General features: G+C 46.6%; 1 protein-coding gene across 8 annotated transcripts in view; it reads left to right on the top strand.

Moving 5' to 3' along the window:
- Positions 1-890: 890 nt before the first annotated feature.
- EPB41L3 (erythrocyte membrane protein band 4.1 like 3) overlaps positions 891-25,035 on the top strand; it is a 143,691-nt gene continuing 119,546 nt past the window's right edge. For 7 of the 8 annotated variants that reach the window (XM_058677166.1, XM_058677163.1, XM_058677165.1 and 4 more), the window contains exon 1: positions 3,913-4,073. The gene's annotated coding sequence lies outside the window, so the exon portion shown is untranslated. Of the gene's footprint in view, positions 1,015-3,912; positions 4,074-25,035 lie in introns of those variants that run through there. The other variant, XM_058677159.1, reaches the window with a different exon arrangement.

Genomic DNA, 25,035 nt, shown 5'->3' with positions numbered 1-25,035 from the left:
GTAGAAGTTCAACCTTTTCACCTGTAAAAGCTGACAAAATCCTGGCACCCCAGCCAGGGAACTTCAGCGCTGTATCCTACACCCCTCTTCCTTTCCTATGCTGCATGCCCCACCCCAGAACCCAAGCCTGGCCTTCTGGTAGGTTGGTCTCCCCAGGCCTCATTACTTATCAGGGCTGCTCATCTCTGCCACATCTCTTCCTTGGCATCTGATGGTTAAATTCAGGATTTTTGTGAACCCATCTTCTGAGTCCCTTGGAGAAGGTCTTAAAAGTTCTGCATAAAGACTGCCTGGCTACTTGGTTAGGATGATAAGGTGAGGAGTTTGAGGCGCCCGCCTCCCTTCCTCTTCATTTCAGTGCAAAGCTTAACAGTGGGGAGAGGGACTAGCTGGAAACCTCTTTGGAGCCACTGTTAATTCAAGTCGTCTATATTAACTTAGTCTTTCTGGAGCATCAACCTGTGTAAGATGCTGCCCATTTGATACATTATATTTTTCTTTAAAAAAAGAGAGAGAGAGACTGCAGTCCCTGAGCCAATAAATCACTCACCTGAAGGTCAGGCACACCCCTCTCTTCTTTTTCTCAGCTGGTCAGTCTGGGAGGGGGCAGTGAGAGAGAAAGGCCCCCCCGCTTTCACCTAAGTGGAAATCCAGAGGTTAACGCTCTTGGCAACTGTCTCGAGGCGTTGTCCCCAGGGACTGACCCAGCGCCAGCAAGGAGGCGGCTGTTCCAAGCTAACTGTCCTTAAGTACTGCGGCGGCCCCCTCCCCCGCGCCTGGGAGGGAAGTCGCGGCGGGGTTGGCTTGCTTCGCACGGTGTCTGGGCGTGGGCCCCGCCGCAGTTCCGCGGAGCCTCCGAGTCTCCTGCTAAGGGGGGCGGGGGAGCTGCCGCGAGCAGCCCTCGGCTGCGGCTTCCTCCCCACACCCGAGTCTCCTGCGCACCGCCGACCAGGACGCCAGCGGCAGCCGCGTCCCAGCACGCCGTGGCGCACCGGGCCTCCCCGCAGACCCCAGGTAACTTTTCTGCTTCCCGGAGTTCCGGGGGCCAGGGGCTGGGGTGGGCGGTGGAGGAATCCTCAAGGGGTCTTTGCTATCCGAGGTGCGGAGTATGAGCCCGAGGCCGGGGACCAGGCGCGCGGGGTTATGCAGCTGACGCGTGGCTCCAGAGTGACGCGGCCGCCCCGAATCGCAGATGAGCGCTGCGCGCGGCCCAGCCAGGGTCCCCACCTGCCCGCGAGGACCCCCCGTCTCCAAGCCGGACCGGGTCCAGCCGGTGCGCCGCGCTCTGCGCTGGGGGACCTCCACGCTCCTCCCGCCGCGCTGCAGCATCCGCTGGGTCGGCGCGCAGAGCCTGCGCCTCGGCCTCCGGCCTGGGGCCCTCCTTCAGAGCCCTGCCCGAGAGGGGCGACTTGGTCCCTGCGTCCCTGATCTGCCTATTTGCGTAAATCCCTCATTCGGGACGCCATGTTTAAGTTATCCCCCTGGCTAGGGGCGGGGGCGGGCGGGCGGCGCGGGGCGGCCACTCCCCGCGGGGAGGTGCGGAGGACGGGGGGCGACACTGCGGCGCTGCCCGGGGTTGGGGGGAACGGCCCAGCAGGAGGAGCCCAGCACCCTGTGCGCCTGGCGCGCCGCAGCTTCAGTCAGACTCGTCCCGGGTGCAAGCACAAGCGGGCGCGACGCGGAGCTGGTAAGGTGCGTTTGGCACAAAGCACAGGGGCTCGGCCGCTTTTATGTAACTTGCCTCCTTCCCGAACTAGGGCAGCGTCCCCTGGCTGGAGAAGAGGCGGAGAACGCGGCTGTTCCGGGCCTAGGCACCTGCGGGGCTCCCTGTACCCCCTTCCCCCCGCCACCTCCCCACGGGCTCCCCTGCGCGGAGTGCGAGCGCACACAGGCCTGGGGCACCCAAGGCACCCGAGGTGGCTGCTCTGGCCCGGGGCCCCACCGGAGCTGCTCACCTGGCGCCCGTGGGACTGGGAGCCGCCTGGGGAGGTGTCTGCGAGGGCGGCGCTGCGGCGGTGGGGGTGGGGCGGCCGGGGCTCCGGGCTGCAGAAGTTGGGGGTCTCAGCCAGTTCCGGCCGAGGGTTTCCTGTCTCCTGCCTCCTGTTTGCTGCCGCAGGGGTTTTCTTTCTCGGGTTCCCCCCACCCTCTGGCCGCACTCTGCCTCCCCTTCCCCTTCCCTCCCTCGTGTGCCAAGTTCACGGCTTCTGCAATGCGGTGGGTGTGGTTACCTAGTAAATTGTAACGGTGGTCTTTTGCGGTGGGGGCGTCCTTCGCTTTCCTCTGTTTAACGGATATGAAGTTTTCTAGGTTTTTCTTCTCCAGTTGCAGCTCAGGGTTAAAGTTGGGAAGAGATTGTTGCTGAACAAATAACATGATAAAGAAAACATGTGGTATCAATTACGTGTGGCGGCTGGGCTGGGAAATCCTGAGGGCCGAGCTGTCCTGCTCATGCAGCACTTCCATGACGTGTCCAAGTTGGTGTTTCAGCGCTTTGAACCGAAACCTTGCGGAATTGCTTTTCCAGATACTCTATCTTCTGGTTTGGCCCTCTTTGGGCTCCCCCAGGTGCCAGGGGTGCACTGACTTCCCAAACAGGAGACATCACAGCGTTTGCTGGGAACATTGCTTGTGAATTTTACATTGTTCTTTATAAAGCCTCAGAGAAATAAAAGCGCTAAGCCTCCTCGTTTTTCTGGGATTCTCAAACGGCCAGTTGCAACAAATGAGTTAGTAAAGCCCTGTTAAGGACGGGGAGCAGCCCATGGGTGGCTTCAGTGGGTCCTGACCCTGGGGGAGAATGAGGAAAGCATCGCGTGTTGGGCCTGATCTCAGACTTTCAGAACTGGTCAGATCCCAGTAATTCCCAGAGGAATAAGTTCTAAACTGGAGAATCTGATTTATTCCCAAGGTGTAGATGGAAGATCAAGGTGAACGCCCAGTACTGTTCTGTGTGCGTTATGATGGCTTAGAACACAGGTCACTTCACAAAGACAAGTAATTTATCAATAAAAATACTAAATCCCTTCTCTGTGAAGGATGGAGGAGCCAAAGGTCAAAGGTTAGGTCGCAGTGAACTATGTGCAGTTAACTTTTTTTATAAATGGTTTTTGTGTCGCCTTGCGCACATGCAGTGTAGGCTAAAAGTGGTTTTTGTCAGTTCTTGTACCCAGTGCTTGGACTTCAGCCAGCACGGAGTTGTGAGATCAAAGTTTGCTTGTTTTTTTTTTTTAATTTGATGAGATGCAGTTTTTCCTATAAGTTGCTTTTTAAAAAAAATTAGTTGATCAGATATGGTAAAAATTAGTTGAGCTTCCCTGGTAGAAGAGCAGTGGCCACCACTGTCCGGAGAGCTGTGAGATCACTCTGCTGTTACTTCATGTTGAGGCAGTGGCAGAGACGGGGCAAATTCTGATATTCTTCCCCCCCTATTATATCATGTACATTCATCCTTTAAGCTAGTACTCAAAAAAAAAAATACCTTGGAATCCACAGGCTAGAATTCTTGTCCTGCCAATAAAACAGAATTCCGAGAGTAGACTGAACAATAAACGTTGCCTTTCTGTGAGAATTTGAGTGTCAGGAGGGGAGAGTTTAACAAGTCTTCTCTCCCCGCCATCCTTCATTTGTCTCATCTCTTCCAAGTGCCCCTTCGCGGTTTTTCTCTTTGAATGTCAGCTTTATTATGGAATATAGACTGGCCATTGAGAAGAATGAATCAGATTTATCTTCAGTGCCACTTCATTTAGAGAGACCCTTCATGGTGCAATTGCTGCACCCATTTCTTTCAAAAGACTGGTTAGCTGCTAATTTGTCGGGAATTCATCAGGCACTCTGGGCTCCTGGAGGCCTCTGTTGTCATTTGATGTGCGCTGCCTGCAAAGAATTCTGTGCTCCGAAGCCAGGCCTGGAGCAGTGAAGTCACTGGCCTGCCTGGCGTTGTGACATCACTATGGCTCAGAGAAACAAGGGTGGGGCAGGCAGCAGCACACCTCGGAAGCATCTCGCCGGCAGGCCTGAACTTTGCCTCCTGAGTGACCGATACTCCGCTCTCTCCAGTTGAACTACAACACAAGGTAATGTTTTGGAGAATGGCAAGATTGATGTGTCAGACTGCAGAGGGGGGAGATCAAGGAAGCCAGGGTTTTGTCAGAAATCGTGGGCTAGTCTTTTACAGAGGAGAACACTGTCATGCTTTGAAAGACACGTAAAAATTATCTCCAGAACAGGCATAATCGGTTTATTTATGCCTTGAGTTCTATTTCTTGCTGTTCTGTGTAATGAGATAGCATTCTTGTAAATTCTTAGAGTGTAAGTGTTGCTTTTTAAAGTGTACGCTGGCTATAAAGATACGGTTTATTTTCTGGAAAAGCAATGTTCTTTCTCATTTATTTTTAAGGGTGTGATTGTAGTTGGCAATTGGACAAAGATGGAAACAGCTAGTGATTTCACAAGCGCAAAATCGTGAATATTTACAATGAATTCAGGGTAATTGATTTCCATTACGATTTTTGGGTTTTTTTTTTTTTTTTTTTTGCGAAACATTTTGGAGTTTAGCATTTTAATCCTAATTTAAAATTCTAGGGCAGAGATAATCAGAGGCACAGCTCGGTCATATTAGTGTTGAATTGATTATAAAGGGCAGATGAACTGGGAAATTCCAAAGTGCGTTTTGTGTTTTGTTTCTGGATTCATGTGCTGTGAGCATTTAAAATGCAGAGCCACAGAGAGGCTGCAGGGGCCCTGTGTGTCCCGTACATCCATTCTAGGACGACTGCTGTCTTTCGTGGTGAGTGTGCTGTGTGTGTGGAACTCTGAGCACCTCTGACCCGTGTGGCTGGTTCAGAGCTGAGTTCCAAAGCTAAGGGAAGAACATGGGAAGAGTGGCGCAAATAGGTTCCGTTGAGAAGAGGTCCCAGAAGTGTGGATGCCTTACTTGGTTGAAATGCCGTCACAAGTGTATTTTTAGACTTGAAGATGACTGGTGAAATTGCACACTTTAGAATTGTAAGCTTCTATTAGCACCAAGCCCCTAATTCCTTTGTAATTGGCAGTACCAAGAAAAAGCTGACAACTTAATTTTTAGATGCTATGGTTGGATGCGTTGTTCTTATAGCTCTTCTTTGCCAGTTGGGAGGAGGGGAGACGTGGGGATTGATGCACAGAGTTCTGTGTTAGAGGTAGAAAACAGATGTGCTATTTACTCTACGTCCTGGTTTCTCCCGCTCTCTCTCTAATTACACTGAATGTGTGTTGAATGTACTGACTTTTCTTGGGATTTTATACCTAAGTCAAGTAGGAATCTGAATACTTCTGGCATTAAGTCATTATTTGTGGAACTGAGTTAAAAACGTGACTTACACTTCACTGCAAACATACTCGATATGTGTTAAAAAGCTACTTTATTTAAAAAAATGAGAATTACCAGATTCATCTGTATGGTCATTATGTTTAATGGTGTGATCTTCATAATTAATGTAACACATATTGGGTAAGTTCTAGAGATCTTTGCCACATCACAGGTGCAAATACTGCAGGTCCCCTGCTGACAGAAGAGTCCTTTGGGGGAAACACTGCAGGGAGCTGCTTCCTTTCCTGCCATGTCTAATTGGTGACTTGAAGGACATTAGTGTAGATGGAATACTGAGGAGCAGGAGAGGGGTCAGATGGAGGGGAGCAAGAGCTGAAATGGACTGTTGCTGGGAGATGCTGTTGATCCTGCTGCTGGAACGCCAGAGAAAAGTTTTTCTGCTGTGGATCTGTCTCCTGTGGTTGGTTGTTTTCTGTCTGCCGTGTATACCCTCCAATGGGACATGACTGTGTATTCTAATCAGCCCCGATTTTCATCATTTGTACCACGAAGGTTTTTCCACATATAATGTCTTTGAAATTGGGATATGTTTTTGTCACGGCTGTCAGCCATGTGGCAGAGGAAAAAAAATTGGCAGCTTAACTCATGTAACTGAGTGTTCATCAGAAGTTGGTAATTGCATGTCAGCTGGCAGGAGGAGATGCTGGAGACGGTGGAGCGCCTGTAAGAAATGATGCACTCCGCTGCTCCTGGTGACAAAGAACAATGGCGTTGTGTAGAAAAGCAGAGAAAACCGTAGTTCTGTGTGGTCAGGCAACTTGGAGGAGTTGGGTACTGAATGGTTTCCTGCTTAAAATTTTCACTCTTCAAAAACAAAATGCATGAGTTATGTCTTAATTGAGTGCAATAGAACATAAAGCTATCTCTTTTCAATCTATTACGTTATGAATTTTATGAGATGAAGTTTGTCATGTGACTCTGCCAATTATTTTTCTAAATGCTTTATAGTTTTTACTGCTTTTTTACATGGTTCATTCTATGTATTGGCATTCAGGTTTCTTGTGTGCATCCATTTATGATAAAAATCAGTGGCCTTGGGCTTGGCATGGCAACCTACAGCTAAGGCCTTTGCCTTGCATGCGCCGGGATCTCGTATGGGCACCGGTTCTAATCCCAGCGGCCCTGCTTCCCATCCAGCTCCCTGTTTGTGGCCTGGAAAAGCAGTTGAGGACAGCCCAGAAGAAGCTCCTGGCTTCGAAAGGGCGCAGCTCGGGCCGTTGCGGTCACTTGGGGAGTGAATGATTGGATGGAAGATCTTCCTCTCTGTTTCTCCTCCTCTCTGTATGTCTGACTTTGCAATAAAAAATAAATAAATCTTAAAAAAAAAACCAGTGGCCTTTACTGTTTGACTTTTCCATTCCGATCTCTGGAAGATGGTTGGATTTTGATTGAATTTGTCGTTGAGAAGATATTCCAGAGGTCAGAAGGGCTGGACTTATCTGGAGTGCAGCCTTTAGGCTGAGGAACAGTGTAAAATGAGTCTGATAGCCTGTAGGCCCTGGCAGTGAGAGGTTTGGGGGCTTTGAGATGAAGGGATATTTTGGACTTTGCTAGGAAAAGGAGATCATTGAAAGTGGTTGAATAGGGAGGGAAAATGTTTATCCCTGGTAAGAAGGATGAATGCACTGAAAAGATGGGAATCTAGAGACAGATGGTCTTTTGTTAATGGACTGATTCAAAAAAAAAAAATTTTTTTTCGGAAATTGGATGTACCATGTTTTTCACTCGATGACTGATCTTTTGGCAATACACTGCATATTTCTTGTGGGCATATTGAGCCAGAGATGAACTGTCATTTCTGAATTGTGTGAGGTATAGAGGGGATGGGAAGATTTTCCTTTTGTACTCCCAATTAAATTATCTCTGTTACCTTTGATAGTAAAACTGACTCATGCTCACTGAAACATTTTCCAACAGTGAGGAAGAGCAGATAGATATCCTGTTGCAGCAGTCCCCGAAGCCCTGCTTGTCCAGCACACAGTATTGCTGTCGTTGACATCAGAGTGATGGAAAAAGTGGGGGCTTATTGCATGGTGGGGAGCACAGTGCTGGGCAGCTCCTTTCTCCAGGGTCGGGATAACGGCCCGTTCTGAGAGCTGTGTGTGCCACACACAGTGCTTGTGGCTCTGCTTCGCTTGGTTGGGAGTAGTGGTGTTCTCTGGGAGATTTAGATGCCAGCAAAGTGGGCTCCAGTCAAGTGGCAGTTACTTCTTGCTAAGGGATTGGAATCCCTTAGAAAACCGAGAAGACCAGGTTGACCATCAAGATGTTATTTCTAGGAGAGTTGGTGATCCTCAGGAGTCTTGGGGTGACAGGTGCATCACTCCCTCAGTTTCGAGGTTGTTTGACCGCAAGGTTGATTTGCAAAGAAGCTTTCAGCTAAGGGAAACAGAAGGACTGGATGAGGCTATAAGGGCTGACATCATGTTTTTGTTTTTTAGTTATTCATTTATTTAAAAGGTGGTGGGAGGAGAGAGGGAGATCTGCCATCTTCTGACTCACCCTCTAAAAGGTGGCAGCAGTCCAGTCTGATCTGGGCTGAAGCCCTTAGCCAGGGACTCTTATCCAGGTCTCTCACGTGGGTGGCAGAGACACAGTAGTTGGGCCATCATCCATGGCCTTCCCAGACACCTAAGCAGGAAGCTGGTTTGGAAGTGGAGCAACAGGGACTTGAACATGCACTCGGATGTGGCATTTATGGGACGCCTGGGTCACAAGAGTAGCTTTCCTGCTGCACACTGAGGCAGCCCTGGTAATATCTTGTGCCTCTCTTCAAGGCACTGTGGAGGGGCTTAGCTTCAGTCTCACCACCGGCAGGTAGTACTGCTGAATATCTTTGACAAACGCCCTTCCAAAGCTCCTTCTGTGAATATATGATCTCTTCTTGTGACCCTTCCCACTGTTGAGACCTGCACTGGCTTCCCAGCCTTCCTGCCTCTGGGATGTGGGTCAAATCTCTCAGCATCCCAGAGTCTGCAATGTGCCCATAAGGCATCCACAGTTCATGGATGTGAGGATTACATCATGGCATAGATGAGGTGACCATAGTAGGTACAGCTCAGGGATGTGAGGGTTAAATGATAGCATACATGCAAATGTGGAACACAGTACCCTGCAGTCTGCACTCACATTCATTCACATCCATATAGATTCATAGATACGTGTCCAATATTTCACATGGACAGACTGCTATCCTAAATGTCACTGTGGAGCCATTTTCTTAGTTGTGTGTAGTATTATATCTGGGGAAGCTTTTCCATGTGCACAGATTCCTATCCATATCATTACTCTTAATGATAAATAAATATTTTCTTTTGGCCCTGTACAGTCCTTTGAAAGGATCATTACCTTACTGATGATCATGGTTTGAAGCGTTGTCGACCAGCCCTGCCTCCCTCTGCTGCTGGCTGCCTACGCTTTTCATCATTCTTCTCTAGCATAGACATTGCGAACTTGTGATGAAACAGGGCATTAAGCAAAACTAAGATGTCTACAGAGTGACGCTTATGTGCGTCTTAATGTTGTGCGTGAATGTTCAGCTTTAATAAAGTAAATCAATTAGGCTTTACTCATAGATTTCTGCCTTTTAAATTTTTATTTGAAAAGTAGAGTTACAGTGAAAGAGGGAGAGACTGGAGCAGTGGGAGTCGGGTGGGGTGGGGGTGGGTGGGAAGAGATCTTCTTTCTGCTGGTTTATCCCTCAAATAGCTATAACAACCAGGGCTGAGTCAGGTAAAGACAGGCACAAGGAACTTCTTCCAGGTCTTCCACATGTGTGCAGTGGCCCAATGACTTTATCCATTCTCTGCTGCTTTCCCAGTAGCATTAATAAGGAGCTGGATCGAAAATGGAGCAACTGGGATTCAAACTGGTGCTCTTACGGAAAGCCAGCATGCCGTCCACATTTTTCTGCGTTTTGAAACCCCAGTTTTCCTTTGTAGAGGGCCTCACTATACCCAGCATAGTCTCAGCTGGTTCCCATGTGTTCTCCATCCTTACCACTGTGCCTCCTGGCAAGCTCTGAGGGTGTCGGCCACCACAGCTGGACTTTCCTTTGTTCTTGCATCGAGTGGGTAACAAGTGTCAACCTCAGTTCTTAGAGTGCATGCAAATTCACCGGGGCTGTGGGTGATGTTCTGTTAGTCACAATTGTTATGTTATCCACAAACACATGGTTCTGATAAATCTTGGGTTTGCCTGGAACCCAGTCTTGTTTTTCCTACCTTCTGCCAGTTGAGGAAGACAGTGTTAGGTTGCTGACATTGGAACTAACTGGAGTGGTGTCCCAGTTAATCTTGCCTTTGTGGAGTGAGATTGTGGTCTCAGGTTGGTCCTGACATTCATTCATTCATTCACTCATTTATTTTCTTTCCTTCTTCCTTTTTTTTGTTTCATTATTTTGTGCTGTATGGTGATGACTTTTAGGAGGAATATTTGTTGGCTAATAATAGAACTGGGAAAATAGAGTTGACTGATGTGTCTGGCTGGAGACGTTTGGAATGCTTTTCCCCTAAGCTCTTGAAATGTGGATAGTACTGATTCACAGGAAAGGGCTCCATCCTAGAACAAAAGATGACGAATTGGGGCTTGAAACAATCTGCTTGCCGTGAGCTAGTTAGCTGGGCAGCTCGCCTCTCAGCTGTGAAATGTGAGATCTCTGGTTGAAGACATCCAGGGGGTGTGTGAGTACACACCTAGTAAATGTTTTCCCATTTCAGTGGTGATGTTAGGCATTGGAAGAATCCAGGGATAACTCTCAAGGAGAATGTGGAATTCTGTCAAGGATGAAACTCCAAGTTACAGTAGTCTAGACTTACAAAGAGTGAGGCTCGATGGTTTTCAAATCTTCATGTGTGGCGGAACGAGCTGGACTGACAGAAGGAAGATAGTCACCAGGAACCATCAGTAGCTCCTTGTGTTTTAGGGCTGTAGCTGGGTCCAGCATTCTTTTGTGTGGCAGCTACTTCAGTGCAGCCTAAGGCAGATGGTCCCTGGGCCACATTAGAGATGCGCTGTCTTAAGAACACTCATCTCAAGGAATCCTCAGCTTAAGGGCTGTGGTCAGATAAACATTTAATCTGGAAAGATAATACGCCATAAATAAATAGTTCTGATGTTACTGTAAGTAAATAGTACTGAAGTTCGAAAGACTGTCTAGCTGGAAGCAGAAAGCCTTGACGTTGGCTCAGAATGCCTGAGTGTCACTATGGCTGTTTGGTGGTGATGAGATTTTTAAAAGGTTATGGAAGTAGGTTATGTATGTCTTGCAGGTATTCTCAAGCTCTTTGCTTTCTTATGTGAAACTTGAAATGGCGAAAACCTTTGTTTTCTTCGCGAATATTCCCACATTTAGTGCCATTCCTGTGAGTGGTAAAGGGTCAGTATGCAATGTGATGGGTGATGGTGTCATACTCAAATCCAAGAAGATCACACATTTGCATAAGCCACTTACAAAGCAGAAGTCACTGTAAATTGCATTAACTTCTGAGAATCCAAAGATAAACTCAAAAGAAGTTCAGTCTTTGAAGCGGTTGGGGGCCTTGGAGTTGCTAATCTGCCTTCAAGGATCTTTAGCTTTTTCAAAGGGCCATAAGATCCAGAAAAGAGAGTGGAAAGGGGCGGGCCCAATGGCCAAACAGGATGAACCCCTCTTGGAGTGCCTGAATGCCATATCTGAGTGTGGGTTTAGGGATCTCTTTGGGATCCAGCTTCTTACTGGATTCCTACTACCTGGGAAGGCAGCAGCTGGTGACCCCAGTACCGAGACACTGCCCCCCACACAGGTGACCCAGGTGGAGTTGCTTGCTCCTGACTGACCTTGCGCAGCCCCAGCTGTCATGGGCATTGGGGAGTGAACCAGCGGATAGAAGGTGTCTTTCTTTCTCTCTGTCTCTCTACCTCTCAGTCACTCTTGCCTTTCAAATAAATAAATCAGTCTTTATAAAGTGATCATTAGGAATTCAGATGAGTTTTGTATATTTTAATTTTGTTTTTGATTAACCAGATGGATTATTTAACAATCTCCAGACTTTGGCTCTTTCTGTGCTCATTGAACTTTCTCCAGGGGTCACCAAGCTACGGTTATCTCTGAGAACGCATTCACATTGAGATAATGTAGAATTTGGCAGGTGTATATACATGTGTGTGTATGAACTGTGTGTGTGTATGTGTGTATTGGGAAATAGGTTTTCAGTGAAATAGTCTCTGAAACATTGATTGGCTTTGTTTCCATGCCTGTTATTTCTCCCCTTTTTTTTCTGAAGGTTTATTTATTTGAAAGGCAGTGTTACATAGAAAGGGAGAAACAGACATACACATACCAACACTGAGGTGGGGTGGGGGGACAGCGAGAAATCTGAATCTGTTATTTCACTGTCCCAGTAGAATCAAAGACTAGGGCTGAGCCAGGCTGAAGCTGGGAGCTGAGTCTCTCACCTGAGTGTAGAGACTTAAGCACTGGAGAGTCTTTTGCTGCATTTACATGAGCAAGAGTTGGCTTGGAGGCAAAGCTACCCGTCTTGAACTGGTGCCCATATGGGATGCCTGCATTGCAGTTTGTAGCCTGAGCTACTGGGTCACAATGGCAGCCCCCACATGTGTTGTTTTTGTGTGCTTTTATTGAAGAGGTGGGTTTCGACCCGGTAATGTCCTTTGCTGAGGATCGTGCTGGTAATCGTTGTTAGATGTTATTATGTTGGTCATAATAGTGTAGTTATCAAAGATTGCCTACGTCAGCTCCTTATCTGGATGTTTTAGGAATATGCTTCCAAAGGTTTGTGGAAAACGGGATTTAAAGTTAAATTTTTATGCCAATTTTTTCCTAAGTCTATGCATAGTTCTTTTTCACAATAAATTTTAAGCATATGCATAATTTCTGTTTTTTCTTTCACCAGAATAAATTTATCTCATTACAGATGTTTGGGCTAGTGGTTAAGACACCAGTTGGGACACCCACCACCCCAAGATGGGGTACCTGGGTTGGGGCCCCAGTTCCCCACTCAGGATTACAGCGTCCTGCTAATGCACAGCCACAGAAGCTGCAGGTCATGGCAGCAGGCTGTGTCCCTGACCCTCGGTGGGAGACTTTGGATTGAGTCCCTGGCTGCGTGACCTGAGCCCTGGCTGGTACAGGCATTTGACGAGGGAACCAGTAGATGGGAACTCTCTTGCCTGTCTCTTTGTCTTTCAAATGAATGAATGAATATTTCCTTTCATTCTGCTACCTGTGAACTAACTCTCATCCCTCAAGATGAATTTGGGTCTTAATCTCTATTTAGACCAGCTTGCAAATTACTTCTCCAAGTGACCCTAGTTCAAAGTGTTTACTTTATACATAGTCAGCTCCTCCCTGGACTCTGCTTCGTCCACAGGCTCTGTCGCCACTCTTTTCTTCCCAGCTCTGAGGTTTTGAAGTGATGACTCGGCCATGCAGCCTGCTTGTAGGGCAACTGTGATTGTTCCAACACTCCGCTGTGAGCCGAGACACACATGCACACAGACAAGGCTGGCGGCGTGTGCCAAGGCGGGACACTTGGGACCTTTGTCACGTCTGTTCCTTTGCTTGCTTTTCTCTCCACTTATTTGTTTAGTCCACACATGCCACAGCCGGCTTGTTGTCACCCTGCGCAATGCTGGGGTAGAGGTGATGGGCAGGGCCGTCAGAGCTCCACTCTGGAGCGTGGCTGAGGGGGAAAATGGGATGAAAAGAGAACTTTATTTTGGTGCACACATTTTTTGAATAATATTTTCCAGGAACTGCCTGAAGCCCCCTTAGAATTATAGTTGTCATTGTGTCCTGCAGTGAAATACCTCATGGGCACGCATGACAGACGTATTCAATGGCTTGAGCATATTTGTGGCCCCATTGAAAGAAAAGAGGGAACTTTCCAGAAACATCTGTTCACCAACAGCACTGCAAAACAACCTCTTTCTTCCCTCTGCAGAATTCTTGTGTAAGTGATGAGGAAGCAATTTTCAGATGGTAACAGGGGCAGAGGGGTTAACTGCTGACACTGTTAGGGAGTAGACTTTGAGGGGCAGGTACATCTTTATCTTCTGCTGTGCCCCCACAGTCTGTGTCTTTGTTCATTCTCCTAACCAGGGAGACTGCCCTGAGCTCATGGGATGTGCCAGCCCTGTACAGGCACCTTGCAAAATGAATTATCCTGCCCACTACCATGGGCTGCCTGGCACCCTGGTAAGGAGATGAGTAAGTTCACTTTCACCATCGCACTTCACCTGGAAGCACACCTGCCAGACCCGGGGTGTGGTTGTGGAGGAGGGAGAGGGAAGTTCACCTGAGACTTCAAGGGTGGCCAAGGGATGTGGCATGGCATGGGGCTGCAGAGGCCAGGAGGAAAGAGGAAGCAGGGGCGGTCGAGGGGGTTAGAAGAAGTGAGTGGCTGCACAGCCAGATGGGATCCCTGAAGATGACAGGAGCCTTGGAGGCTAGGTTGGATCAGGATGAAACCAAGAGCCAAGAGCTTCCTCTGAGCCTCCCAAGTGGGTGCAGGGGCCCAGGGGCTTGGGCCAGCTGCCGCTGCTTCTCTTGGAGCATTAGCAGGGAGCTAGATCACAAGTAGAGCTGGTAGCCCTGTGGGATGCCAGCACTGCAGGTGGCAGCTTAGCCGTTTATTCTACAAAGGCAGCCCCTGTAGAATTTTTTTCATAGTGTGACTGAGACTTCTGAATGATGGTGGTGTCTGGAGTACTCCATGGTGTATTAGTGAAGACTGGGCGTGTTAGCTAACCAAGGGCCTGGGCATATTGCCCTAGGCCTGGGACATGCACTTCCCTGGGAAGTGGTGGGCTTGTTCACCCCTCGTCCTGGCACTCTCCCACCTGCTGGGCTTATACAGCTTGCTTAACCTCTTCAGTCTTTTGCCTGTCCTGCATAAGCTCTCCCCTTACCCTGCTTGCTCTTCTTCCTGTTCCATTCATGTATTTGTTGTGTCTTCTCCAAACAGATTCTCAGCTTTGTGCGGACAGGTTTTATATAATGTCCACTCCTTTCAGACTTCAGACTTTTTTCTTAAGACTTATTTTTATTGGATAGTCAGATTTACAGAGAGAAGGAGAGACCGAGAAAAAGGTCTTCCATCCGCTGGTTCATTCCCCCAAGTGGCCTCAAAGACTGGAGCTGGGTTGATCCAAAGCTGAGAGCCAGGAGCCTCTTCTGTGTCTCCTTTGAGGGTTTAGGGTCTCAAGGCTTTGGCTCGTCATCTGCTGCTTTCCCAGGAAGGGTAGTGGAGCAACCAGAACACAAACTGGCGCTCATATGGGATCCTGATGCCTGCAAGGCAAGGATCCAGCTACCTGGCCACCGTGCTAGGTAGGTCCTAGATTCAGATTTTAAAATGTTACTGGGCACCTAATAGGTGTTCAGTGAATATTTATATAAAGCAGTACTTTTAAATATTTGTTAAAAAAAAAAGGTTAGGATTCTACATTGTCATTATGACCTTAAAAAGGAAGACCGCCTGGTGGGATGAGCCTGCCTGAGCTGCCTGCCTGGGGGGCTTTCTTGGAAGGAGAATCCGTGTGTGCCAGACTACACCATACTGCAGGGAAGAGTGAGTTCAGCCAGGCTTCCCAAGGTGACTGCTGTGGGGATTCTTTATGTTCCTAGAGTAGAGTCACTTCCCACTCGCTGAGAATAAACACTTCCACTTTCCATGTTAGGAATCATTCTTCCAGCGACCATCTGGTCTACCCATTTTGTTCAACACAGTTGAAGGTAAACAGGTACTTTTTTCTTATCAATGAATATTCCGTTGTCTTATAATTTTGAAAACAATTTGTATACTTCTCATTTTCACTCTGTAGTTAATGGCATGGGACAATCAGTCTAGTTTTTGTTTTTTGTTTTTTTTTTTTTTTAATTTTTAGCTCTTCAGTTTAGACCAAATAGATGGGTGAGAGTTTTTTTTTTTTTTTTTTTTTTTTGTGTGTGTGTTTTAGTCTGAGCATTATTTTTTTTTTATTTTTTTTTTTAATATATTTGTTATTTAACTTCAGTAATTACATTGTATTATGTGACACAATTACATAGATACTTGGGTTCTCCCCACCCCTCCCCAAACCCTCCCACCATGGTGGATTCCTCCACCTAGTTGCATAACCACAGCTCAAGTTCAGTTGAGATTCCCCCATTGCAAGCGTATACCAAACATAGAGTCCAGCATCTTATTGTCCAGTCAAGTCCAACGGCTTCTTAGGTATACCCTCTGATGGGTGAGAGTTTGATTAGGAGTATTTTTAATTAGAGGACAAAAATAAATAAGGATTTTTTTTCTTTTGTCCTACTGTAGGAAATTATTAAGTTTCAGGAGAGATAGTTGTGTTTTCTTGCATAAGATCATTTATCACTTAGTTTGGAAGAATTTCTTGCCCAATGGGAAGTTTCTTTTAATGCCATCTCATTTTGATTGTTTTATTTAAGTATAATACCGTGTCTGTAATCAGGAGGGCAGAGGTCTGGAATTGAGCTGCAGGTACTTAGTACGTGTTGATGAAACAGAATGGCTTCTCTTTATTATTGCACTTTTATTCTATTCTCCATCTTCTTGTAGCCAGCAGTGACCTGTTCCTGGGTGAGACTCATGGATCAATACGATCAGTTGAATGTGTCTGATTGATAGAGAAGTTGATGGAGTGGGGAAGGTGCTATCTTGCATATGCTCTGTTCACTGCAGGTGTAGGAGGTTCAGACCGTGATGAGTGTTTATGTATGGCTTCAGTGCTGTTGTGTGTGAATAGGCTGGGCCAACAAATTCAGTGCATGGCCTCTGGATCTGACTGTACTACGCTTCCCTGGTAACAGATCGCTTTGTTCAAAGTGTCACTCTTCAGTGGATCCAGCTAGGAGTCTGTCTCAGTCCTGGATCACTAAATTGAATGTTTAGAAGCTCCTTTAAAAGCATTTCTGATGACATAACTAGTTGCTTTTTTGGCTTGCTGCAAATTGGGTTTGCTTGGTAGAACTCCTTTGGTTCCTGGTGGCCTTTTTCTTGATGCTGAAAAAAAGGTGAGGTTAAAGAAGGTTTCAACAGCAAGGCTAGCAACATTTCCATCCTCAGAAGCACTAAATAGAAACTGGCTGTTGCTGGCTGTTCTTCCTCTAGTTGGCTTCTTGGGTGAGGTGCTAGATTCCCAGCAATACCTCTAAAGCACCTTCCTGATGCAGGGATGTTAAGTGGTAGGACGATACCAATTAGTAATGAATCAGAACCTACAGAGCAAAGTGACTTGTCCAGCAGTGCAGTAAGAGCAAGGGTAGATTTGGAATTTGAAGTTGGGACCATCTGATTTTCAAGCCATATTTGAATTGCAGATGTTATGCTTGTTCTCAATTTAAGACAGATTCTCTTGTGATAGTCATACTCCTTCGCTAACCGTGCTCACCGTGGTGCTATTTACTAAAATGATGGTATATATAACACTTGGCTCTTGACAAGTACCTGGTATTTGATGCTAATCTAGATACTGCTAGAGATTCACTGGGGGAACTACATGTTAGTCAGTTATAAGCTATAATCACCACTAGACATGCACCGTTCATCCAAGAAATACAGAAATAAAATTCTAGATAGGATGCCTTTTTGTGTGCACTCAGGAGAGTGTCTTAATGGGGTGTATTCAACATTGGCCAACAATTGTTATAAAGTGCTTAAAAAGCAAATTGTTACCTTGTGGTTTCTACATGAGGCCAGGTATTGGAAATACTTATGTTTGAAAAGTAAAGTGGAAATATGAATGCTACTTACAGATGGTTCTCTGTGCGTTAATGCATTCTGGAATCATTTTATTTATGGTTTTGAGCAGGGACAAAGAATTAAATTAAAACTCGTGCTGATATTTGCTATCTGCAGTATTTTGCTTGGAGCATATCTCTTTCTACATTTGTTTGTTTTGTTTGGTGTGCGCCTCCTATTACTGAGGTCACGTTTTGATAAATATTTACTCACGAGGCAAAGTGTGCATTTCTCAGTGTTTTCTTGGTCCTTAGGGAGCTATCTTATTCATTGTCTCCACTTAGAAGTTAAGGTGAAGTTCGAGGTAGCCAGCACCCTGCCAAGGCCGATGGTCTTGCAGGGTAGACTTAAAGCTCAACCCCTACCCCCTTGTCTCTCCTCTGGTGATTTCCTGCTATCAAGAGTTGCACTGAACGTATAATCGTGGAGTAATGGAGACTACCATATTCAGAAGTGAAGACACAAAGCAACATGCATCTCTGCTTCCAAACAGAAGATGGACTCCCAGTGAAGGTGTTGGATATGTCTAGACAATGGGAATGATGGGTTGTCTCATGTTGTCTGTACCAGCAGTGTTGGGGCACACTTACATAGCAGACTGATGGAACTGTAACTCCTTATGAAGAGTTGTGACATGGGAAAAATCAATCCGGGGTGGAAAATAGGGGAAGGGGAATCTCAGACTATACAGACTTGTACGATACATTTCAAAAATAAAAATTAAAAACAAAGAAAGAGTTGGCATTATTCAACATTGAATTTTTTTCTGTGTGTAGTTGTTGCACTTTCTAGTATGCTTCTGATGTCTCTGCATCTTGAAAAAAGCTCTAGCTTTTAAAAACAAATTATGTTTCTTTTAATTGGAAGACAGAGAGGAACAGACAGGGAGTTCTTCTTCTGTCTGTTGGTTCACGCCATAAGTGGCCACAGTCACCAAGGCTGAGGAATTAATTCAGGTATTCCATGTTGGTGACTGGGACCAAGTCACTTGAACCATCCTCCGCTGTCTGCCAGAGCAGCGGCTGGAGTCAGGAATGGAGGTGGGACTGGTACACCTGCCTCCCTCAGAGACTCCAGTTTTAACCTTCTCATCCTGGGAGCTTGGCGAGGGCAACACGAGTGCTGTTACTGGGAAGGAAAAAGATCAAATTTTGTTAATGTAGAATTTTCTAATTGTGTTATTCCAATGCTGTAATCACCTGTGTGCAGTAGTTGGCGAGAAGCAGATTTAAAGTGTTGCTGCCTACTCCATGATGAATGCCAGTTGAGCAAAATCATAGGGAAGATAGTATACTTTGATATTTTATAACCAGAACTCTTTAACTTTCAGGGCTTTTTACTAAGCCCTGGCCCTAATCTCTTCTTTTCTGAAATGAAGGCAGGCAGTCTTATTTTCTCTTCTAGATTAATAATCCATGACTCGGAAACATGTATAACTTCTACAAGTCAGGCATGAATCTACTGACCTAGTTTGTTTGACCCTGATTGATTTCTCGTTGGTTTGAAGCATATTGCTTTGGGGGAGTCATCTCTGTGAAAGTTGAAGTTTACTCTCAGTGCCATGTATTGGCAGGGAGAGGGGAGGACGCAGCCAGGGTACTGTGGACAGGATCCTTGGCTCACTTCAAAGGGTGGGTCAGATACAAACTGAGCATCATGCCCTGCTTTAACATTCAGGCCTTGTAGGGTCTGGTTATAATAACCAACGTTTGTAGAGCACTATGGCGATCACACAGTCCTCGTCTTAGTAGTTGCCTTGAAAATTGGACGAGATGCCTCTATGGGATGACAAACTGTTGGAGAAAAGAAGTATTGGCAGTTACTCAGCTCAGTCTACTTGCAGCAGAGGGAGAGGGGGCAAAAGCCAAGGACAGAGAGATGTCTGGGTGTCAGCTGGACCGGGGATTGCCTCAAGGTCGAAGTCAGCTGTGTTGGTCCTGGCAGTGGTAAGCAGCGGCAGAGGCAGTGCCTGCATTTGCTCTGCAGAGCCCATGAGGAGACTCAGTGTGGGAGCTGCAGCGCACAGCTGCAGCCCCTGCTTTTGCAGCAGCTTCGCTGTTCCAGAAGAATCAAGTCCTGCTTCAAGGACAGACTTTGCACTTCCTGTATTCCTATAGGCGATCCCCTATGGTCTTCTTGGAGGGTGTTGGGGAGAGAAGTAGGAAATGATGTAGACGTGTCAGGAGGGACACAGCTAAAGGATAGGAACAATCTTGAGAAGGGATGGTTGGGCCTTCCTGGACTTACCGTTCTTTTCTGGAAGATCTGAGCATTTGAGAACTTCCTGAGTGCATTCATGTGTCTGTCTGCCTCTGCACCCATGCACATGGTCACTCACCCCGACCAGCCACCCTGGCATTGTTCACTGGAAACAAGGTATGTGCCGTCACCCACAACAAAATCTGTTGCGTTGTTTCAAGCATTGTTTTCCTCTACTCAAAGCTTAGCGTGAGTCATTTTCTCTGCAATCTTTGTGTCTCATCAACCCTGTAATTCCATCGTAATGATTCACCGCAGGATGTCACTTGGCACAATCTGAGTCCACATCTTTGCTGAGCAAACAGAACACTGACTCAGTTACCAAACAGGTGGATTCAGACACATTGTAAGTCAACTCCTGCTTATTGATTCCTGGTAAGTCCGACCAATGTGCATCAAAAGAGAAAGCCCAAATGTTTGGATTTTTATGTTCCATTTTTCTGCAAATACATGTTGAGACGGCAGGCTGTTGGTCGCAGCACTGGGTCTCAGCACTGAGAACAGGGTGACTGGAAGTGTGTGTGGAGATGACTGATGCCGGAATGGTCACATTCCAGTCTCGACCAGTGCTGTGTCACATACAGGGACAAGGTCTCCCATGTGGGTGGCTGGAGGCCCAACGGATGGGGCAAAGGCAGGGCATCTTCTGCTTTTCCCAGGCACATGCGCAGAGAGCTAGATTGGAAGCGAACTGTTGGGACTTGATGTGTGCCCATATGGGATGTGTGCATTGCGGGCAGTGGTTGAACTCACTAGGCCACAGTACTGGCCCCCAGAAGGTAATTGTGTACAGTATTTTTAGCATGCCTGTGTTCGGACTGTGACCCATCATGTGTCTCAGTTGAAGGGTTTTCCATTTGTGGCATCACATTAAGGCTCAGCATGTATTTGAGTTTGGATTTGGAGATGAGGGCTTCTCAGCCTGTTATTTAGTGCCTGCCATTCTTCTCGGAACTGAGGGCCAAACAGGAGCAAACTGATCAACATCCCTCCCCATCGCAGAGCTTGTGAGAAACGGAACAGAAAGCAGAAGCCAGTGTACCCTCCGGAGGGGCCTGACAAGTGGTGTGGAGGGCAGTGGAGCAGGGGGCAAGCAGGGGGCTTGGGGGAAGGAGTGATGACTGGCCACATGCTGCCTGAGGAGCGTTGCTAAGCACTGTGTAAGGGGCTTCCGTGTGTTCCCAAAGAGGTGGAGTCGTATACATATCTATGCTTGAATGGGACTAGAGTGCTTTCTGGAAGATACCCAAGATGCTGACACAGTTTCCTCTGGAAGTTTGCTAGAGCTCACTTGAGTACATTTGAGAGCAAGCCTTGCCTGCTTCTTCCTCATTCCTCCTCTGTTTCCTTGGGCTGACTGCAGTCTTTCTTTCTGAGAGTTTTCCTGTCTGACAGTCTCTCAGGCTCAGGACTGCATTTCCTGGTAGCTCATGTGAGGCTGGGACAGAGCGGTGTTGCGGTGCGGTTGGAGCGGAGCCAGCTCTCCTGCCCGGAGCTGACCACGGCGAGGTCGGAGGAGCGCATTCACACGCCTCTGAGAGTCACCAACAGTTGTGTTCACATGTGCTCTGGCTTAAGACTCTGTAGCTGGCTTTGAAGAGCAGCTCGTGAAATGGCTGTTGAGAGACAAAAACTCCATCTTTTACAGGACTTGTATCGTCTTTCCTCCCTATCTGTGATTCTGCTCTCTGAGGCTTACAGTTAACTTCAGTCTGAAAATATTAAATGGAACATTCCAGAAATAAGAAATTCACAGGTTGGAAGTTGTGTCTTGTTCTGAGTAGGGTGACAAAAGCTAGTGCCATCCCTGTTCTGACTGGCTCAGGATGTGAATCAGCCTTCTGCCCAGTGTATCTATGGGGCATGAACCACCTGCCTGTTATCATTTGGTAACCAGTTGGCTATCAGACCAGCTGTTGGTTGGGCAGATAACCTTTATTTACTCGTAATGTTGAAGTGTGACAGTAGTGACTTCTAGCATTCTGATGTATCAAAAAGAAGCTATAAAATCCTTCTTTCAAGTGAGAAGGTGAATGTTTCCAACTTACAGTATGAAAAAACAAATCATATGATGAAGTTGCTAAGGCCTGTGGTGAGAGCCAGTCTTGTATTGTGAAAGCGTAAAGAAGGAAGAGTCAGCCTAGGTAAGTTTTGCTGTTGCGTTTTCAAACTGTGGTGGTGCCTGCCACACTGAGCAGTGCCTGGTTTAGATGGAAGCGGCATTCAGTGAGACGGCCAGGTACTAGCCGTGGTTTTAGGCATCCAAAGGGTACTGGAATGTATTCCCTACATGTTAGGGGGATATTGCTGTGTAAATTGGAGTTCTGGTCTCTTGATATCAAGTTGTTTAACAAACAATATTTTGGAATATGATTAACTGGCAAATTGAAGGCTTCCCATATTCTGGTCTTAACTATTCCAATCAGCATATTTTGTATGTAATTATCAATTGCTAGTTATCTGGGGTAAAATATGCATGTTTTGACTGCCGGTTTAAGAACCCTCAGTTTGTCTCATTAATTGTTTTGCTGAGGCTAATCCTAAAATGAGTTTGTATTCTCTGAATTTGTACCAACTGATGTCTAGGACAATAGTCTGGCTGTTGCCATGGGAAAGGATTTACTGAAAGCTCGATATTGGGCATTTTGGGTTCCAGCTTTTCTTCTAGATACCTTACGATTTCTGTTGACATTATCAAGTGGGATTTTTTTTTCTATTAGAATTTTAAAGTTCTTGTTGGTGCTGTACAGATTCTGGAATAAAACTGTTTTACAGAAGTGCTGAAAAAAAAAAGGGACATGAGAAATTTAGGGAGCACTTTCCATCAAAGATGGCTTTAGACTTTTCCTGGTGCCGGGAGGAATAAGACTGGGAAACAACTGGTGATGTCAGGGGCCAGCAGGGGTACAACTTGCTCCTTAGCCACCCGAGAGGTGCTCTCATTGGTGAGTTTAATGTCAAGAGAGCAAGCATTTTCACGTGTTCCTTCCTGTATTGGATAAACAGTGAGTATCCTCAAATGAGATCCCTGGTTCTCTCATCCGTGTCTGATTTTTAAAAAGTGCTCTCTTGGGGTGAGCATTGGTCTAGCAGTTGAGACAGCCACCTGCCAGGTGTACCTGCATCTGAGTCCTGCCGCCAGCAGAGGTGGGGTGGCAGCAGAGAGGGCACAGTAATTGGGTCTCTGCCACCCATGTGAGAGACCTGGCTTTTGTTGCTGTTATGGTTATCTGGGGAGTGAACCAGCAGATGGGCACTCTGTCCTACTCTTTCTCTGCCTCTTGGATAGTCATACTACTACTTAATAAGAATAACAGCGTGTCCTCTTGTGCTTGTCCAATTTAGCACTTAAGAAACCCATCAAATAAACGAGGCCTTGATCTTATTTGTTATCATGTTCTTTTTTTAAAAGATTTATTTATTTTTATTGCCAAGTCAAATATACAGAGAGGAGGAGAGACAAAGAGAAAGATCTTCCGTCTGTTGATTCACTCCCCTAGCAGCCGTAACGGCTGGAGCTGCGCCGATCCGAAGCCAGGAGCCTGGAGCCTCTTCCAGGTCTCTCACACTGGTGCAGGATCCCAAAGCCTTGGGCCGTCCTCAACTACTTTCCCAGGCCACAAGCAGGGAGCTGGATAGGAAGCGGTGCCACTGGTTAGAACTGGTGTCCATATGGGTTCCCGGCGCATGCAAAGCAAGAACTTTAAGCCGCTGAGCTACCACCCCGGGCCCTTATCATGTTCTTTTAAGAACTCAGTAGCTCATGGGTTCCTAATGATGTCCAGGTTCAGCTGCACAAGAAATGCAGGATTGAGATGTAGATTTGGGACTCTGTGCTGCAGTTCCCGGAATGGTCCTTGCACTCTGAGGTACTGTGTGTCATGGGCCCTCGGCATGCCTGGCTTGCGGTGGGCGTTGCATCCTGCTTCAATGTTAGGGAAGTTTGTGTTGTCAGGACATGATGGTTTCTGGAAGCAGAGGACCATCCGTGTGCCCAGGGTGCTTTCTGCAACTGCAGCGAAGTGCTTCTCCATTGAGGAGAATATCTGCTCTTTGCATTGGTTTCCTAGGAATCCTCAGACTGGGAGGAAAGGGCGCAGTGGGTGCATGTGCTTTGGGTTTTGAAATGTTTCCATTTCCTTAAAAATCAAGCTTCGTTTGTCTGGAGGGCCTATTTCGAGCGCTTGTTTCTGCCTCTTCTGCATTGGGACATGCGGACGTTGTTTTCTGGCGTTGTTGACCGTCAGGGTTTTGGGACAGGCTGAGACTGTTGCACGTCAGTTCCTTCTCGCTGTGCCGTTGCAGTTCACCGTGGCGGCGGAGCCTGCGAAGGAGACTTACATCACAAACCAGGGCACTGTGGTCACTGGCTCGATATTGACATTCTCTGCAACTTCGAATTAGGGAGTTTCTCATTTGACTTCCCACTTCTCTCTTTTTTTTTTTTTTTTTGCTTCGTCTCAAGTTTCCTTCCCATGTGACTGGCCTAGAGTTCATTTCAAAGCAGACCTGGTTTGTAGAACATGCTAGTTCATAGCAGATGGTTGCAGAATTCCTGTTTGCTATCCAGTTTGAATACCAAACGGGGTGAGGGCAGTCGTAGCATCTTGTAAAGGATTTGGGAGGGAACATTGTATAGGAAGACAGTCTGGGCACCACCCAGCAGGGTTCACAGTGGCAGCTGGAAAGTCTAATTATAGGCTGGGGAGCCCTTTAGGAATTACAGAAAGTGTTAGCAAGGGGCCTGGAGTCCAGGACAGCTGTTTGCCTTGGCCACCAGGAAGCCAGTGTGCCTGGTGAATAAAAATAAAGTGTCCTGTCCGGCATATATAGTTTCAGACACTTGTGAAAACCCACCCTGCTTGTTAATAATAATAGATTGATGGTCGTCGCTGAACTAGTGCTGACTCCAATGCTCTGTGAGGGAGCGCACACATGGGTTTGTTTTATGGCTCAGAGTTGTGTTTTTAAGACATCTAGCCAGTCAGTACACGTTGATTTAAGGAGAGCATAGGAAATAAACATTAGACACATTGTAATTTAGGGTATCAAATTACTGCGGGTGCAGCTGCACGCTGGGTGCACTAATGGATTCCAGGACCAAGGAAACCCTGCTCCTCTCAGTGACGTATGGAGTGAGAAATATTCCATCTTTTTTTTTTTCTTTTCTTTCTTTTTTTTTCAGCAACTGTCAAGTACCGAAGTAATACAAGAAAGTGGTAACAGTGCTGCTCTTGGAGAATACAGTTCTGAGGCTGACATGTTTCTCCCAGAGGTTCATTGGAAAATAGGGATTGTTTCTTTGTAGCTTTCACTATCACTTTGACATTTCTGGAGCAAAGTAAAATGGGTGCATACAGTAATGTTGTTTGATACAAACAGGGCCAGGTTTGTGGACTTCTTTTAAAGACAAGAAAACTACTCTAGAAATAAATGATTTGCAAGTGGATTAGCATGCTTATGTATACACATAAGCAGAAAGTGGTATTTCTTTTTTTTTTTAAAGATTTATTCATTTTATTACAGCCAGATATAGACAGAGGAGGAGAGACAGAGAGGAAGATCTTCCTACCGATGATTCACTCCCCAAGTGAGCCGCAACGGGCCGGTACGCGCCAGTCCGAAGTCAGGAACCAGGAACCTCCTCCGGGTCTC

Source organism: Ochotona princeps, chromosome 18 (assembly GCF_030435755.1).
Source record: "Ochotona princeps isolate mOchPri1 chromosome 18, mOchPri1.hap1, whole genome shotgun sequence".
NCBI lineage: Eukaryota > Metazoa > Chordata > Mammalia > Lagomorpha > Ochotonidae > Ochotona > Ochotona princeps.
Note: the sequence above shows the minus strand (reverse complement) of the source record. Positions and strands in the feature narration are given on the sequence as shown.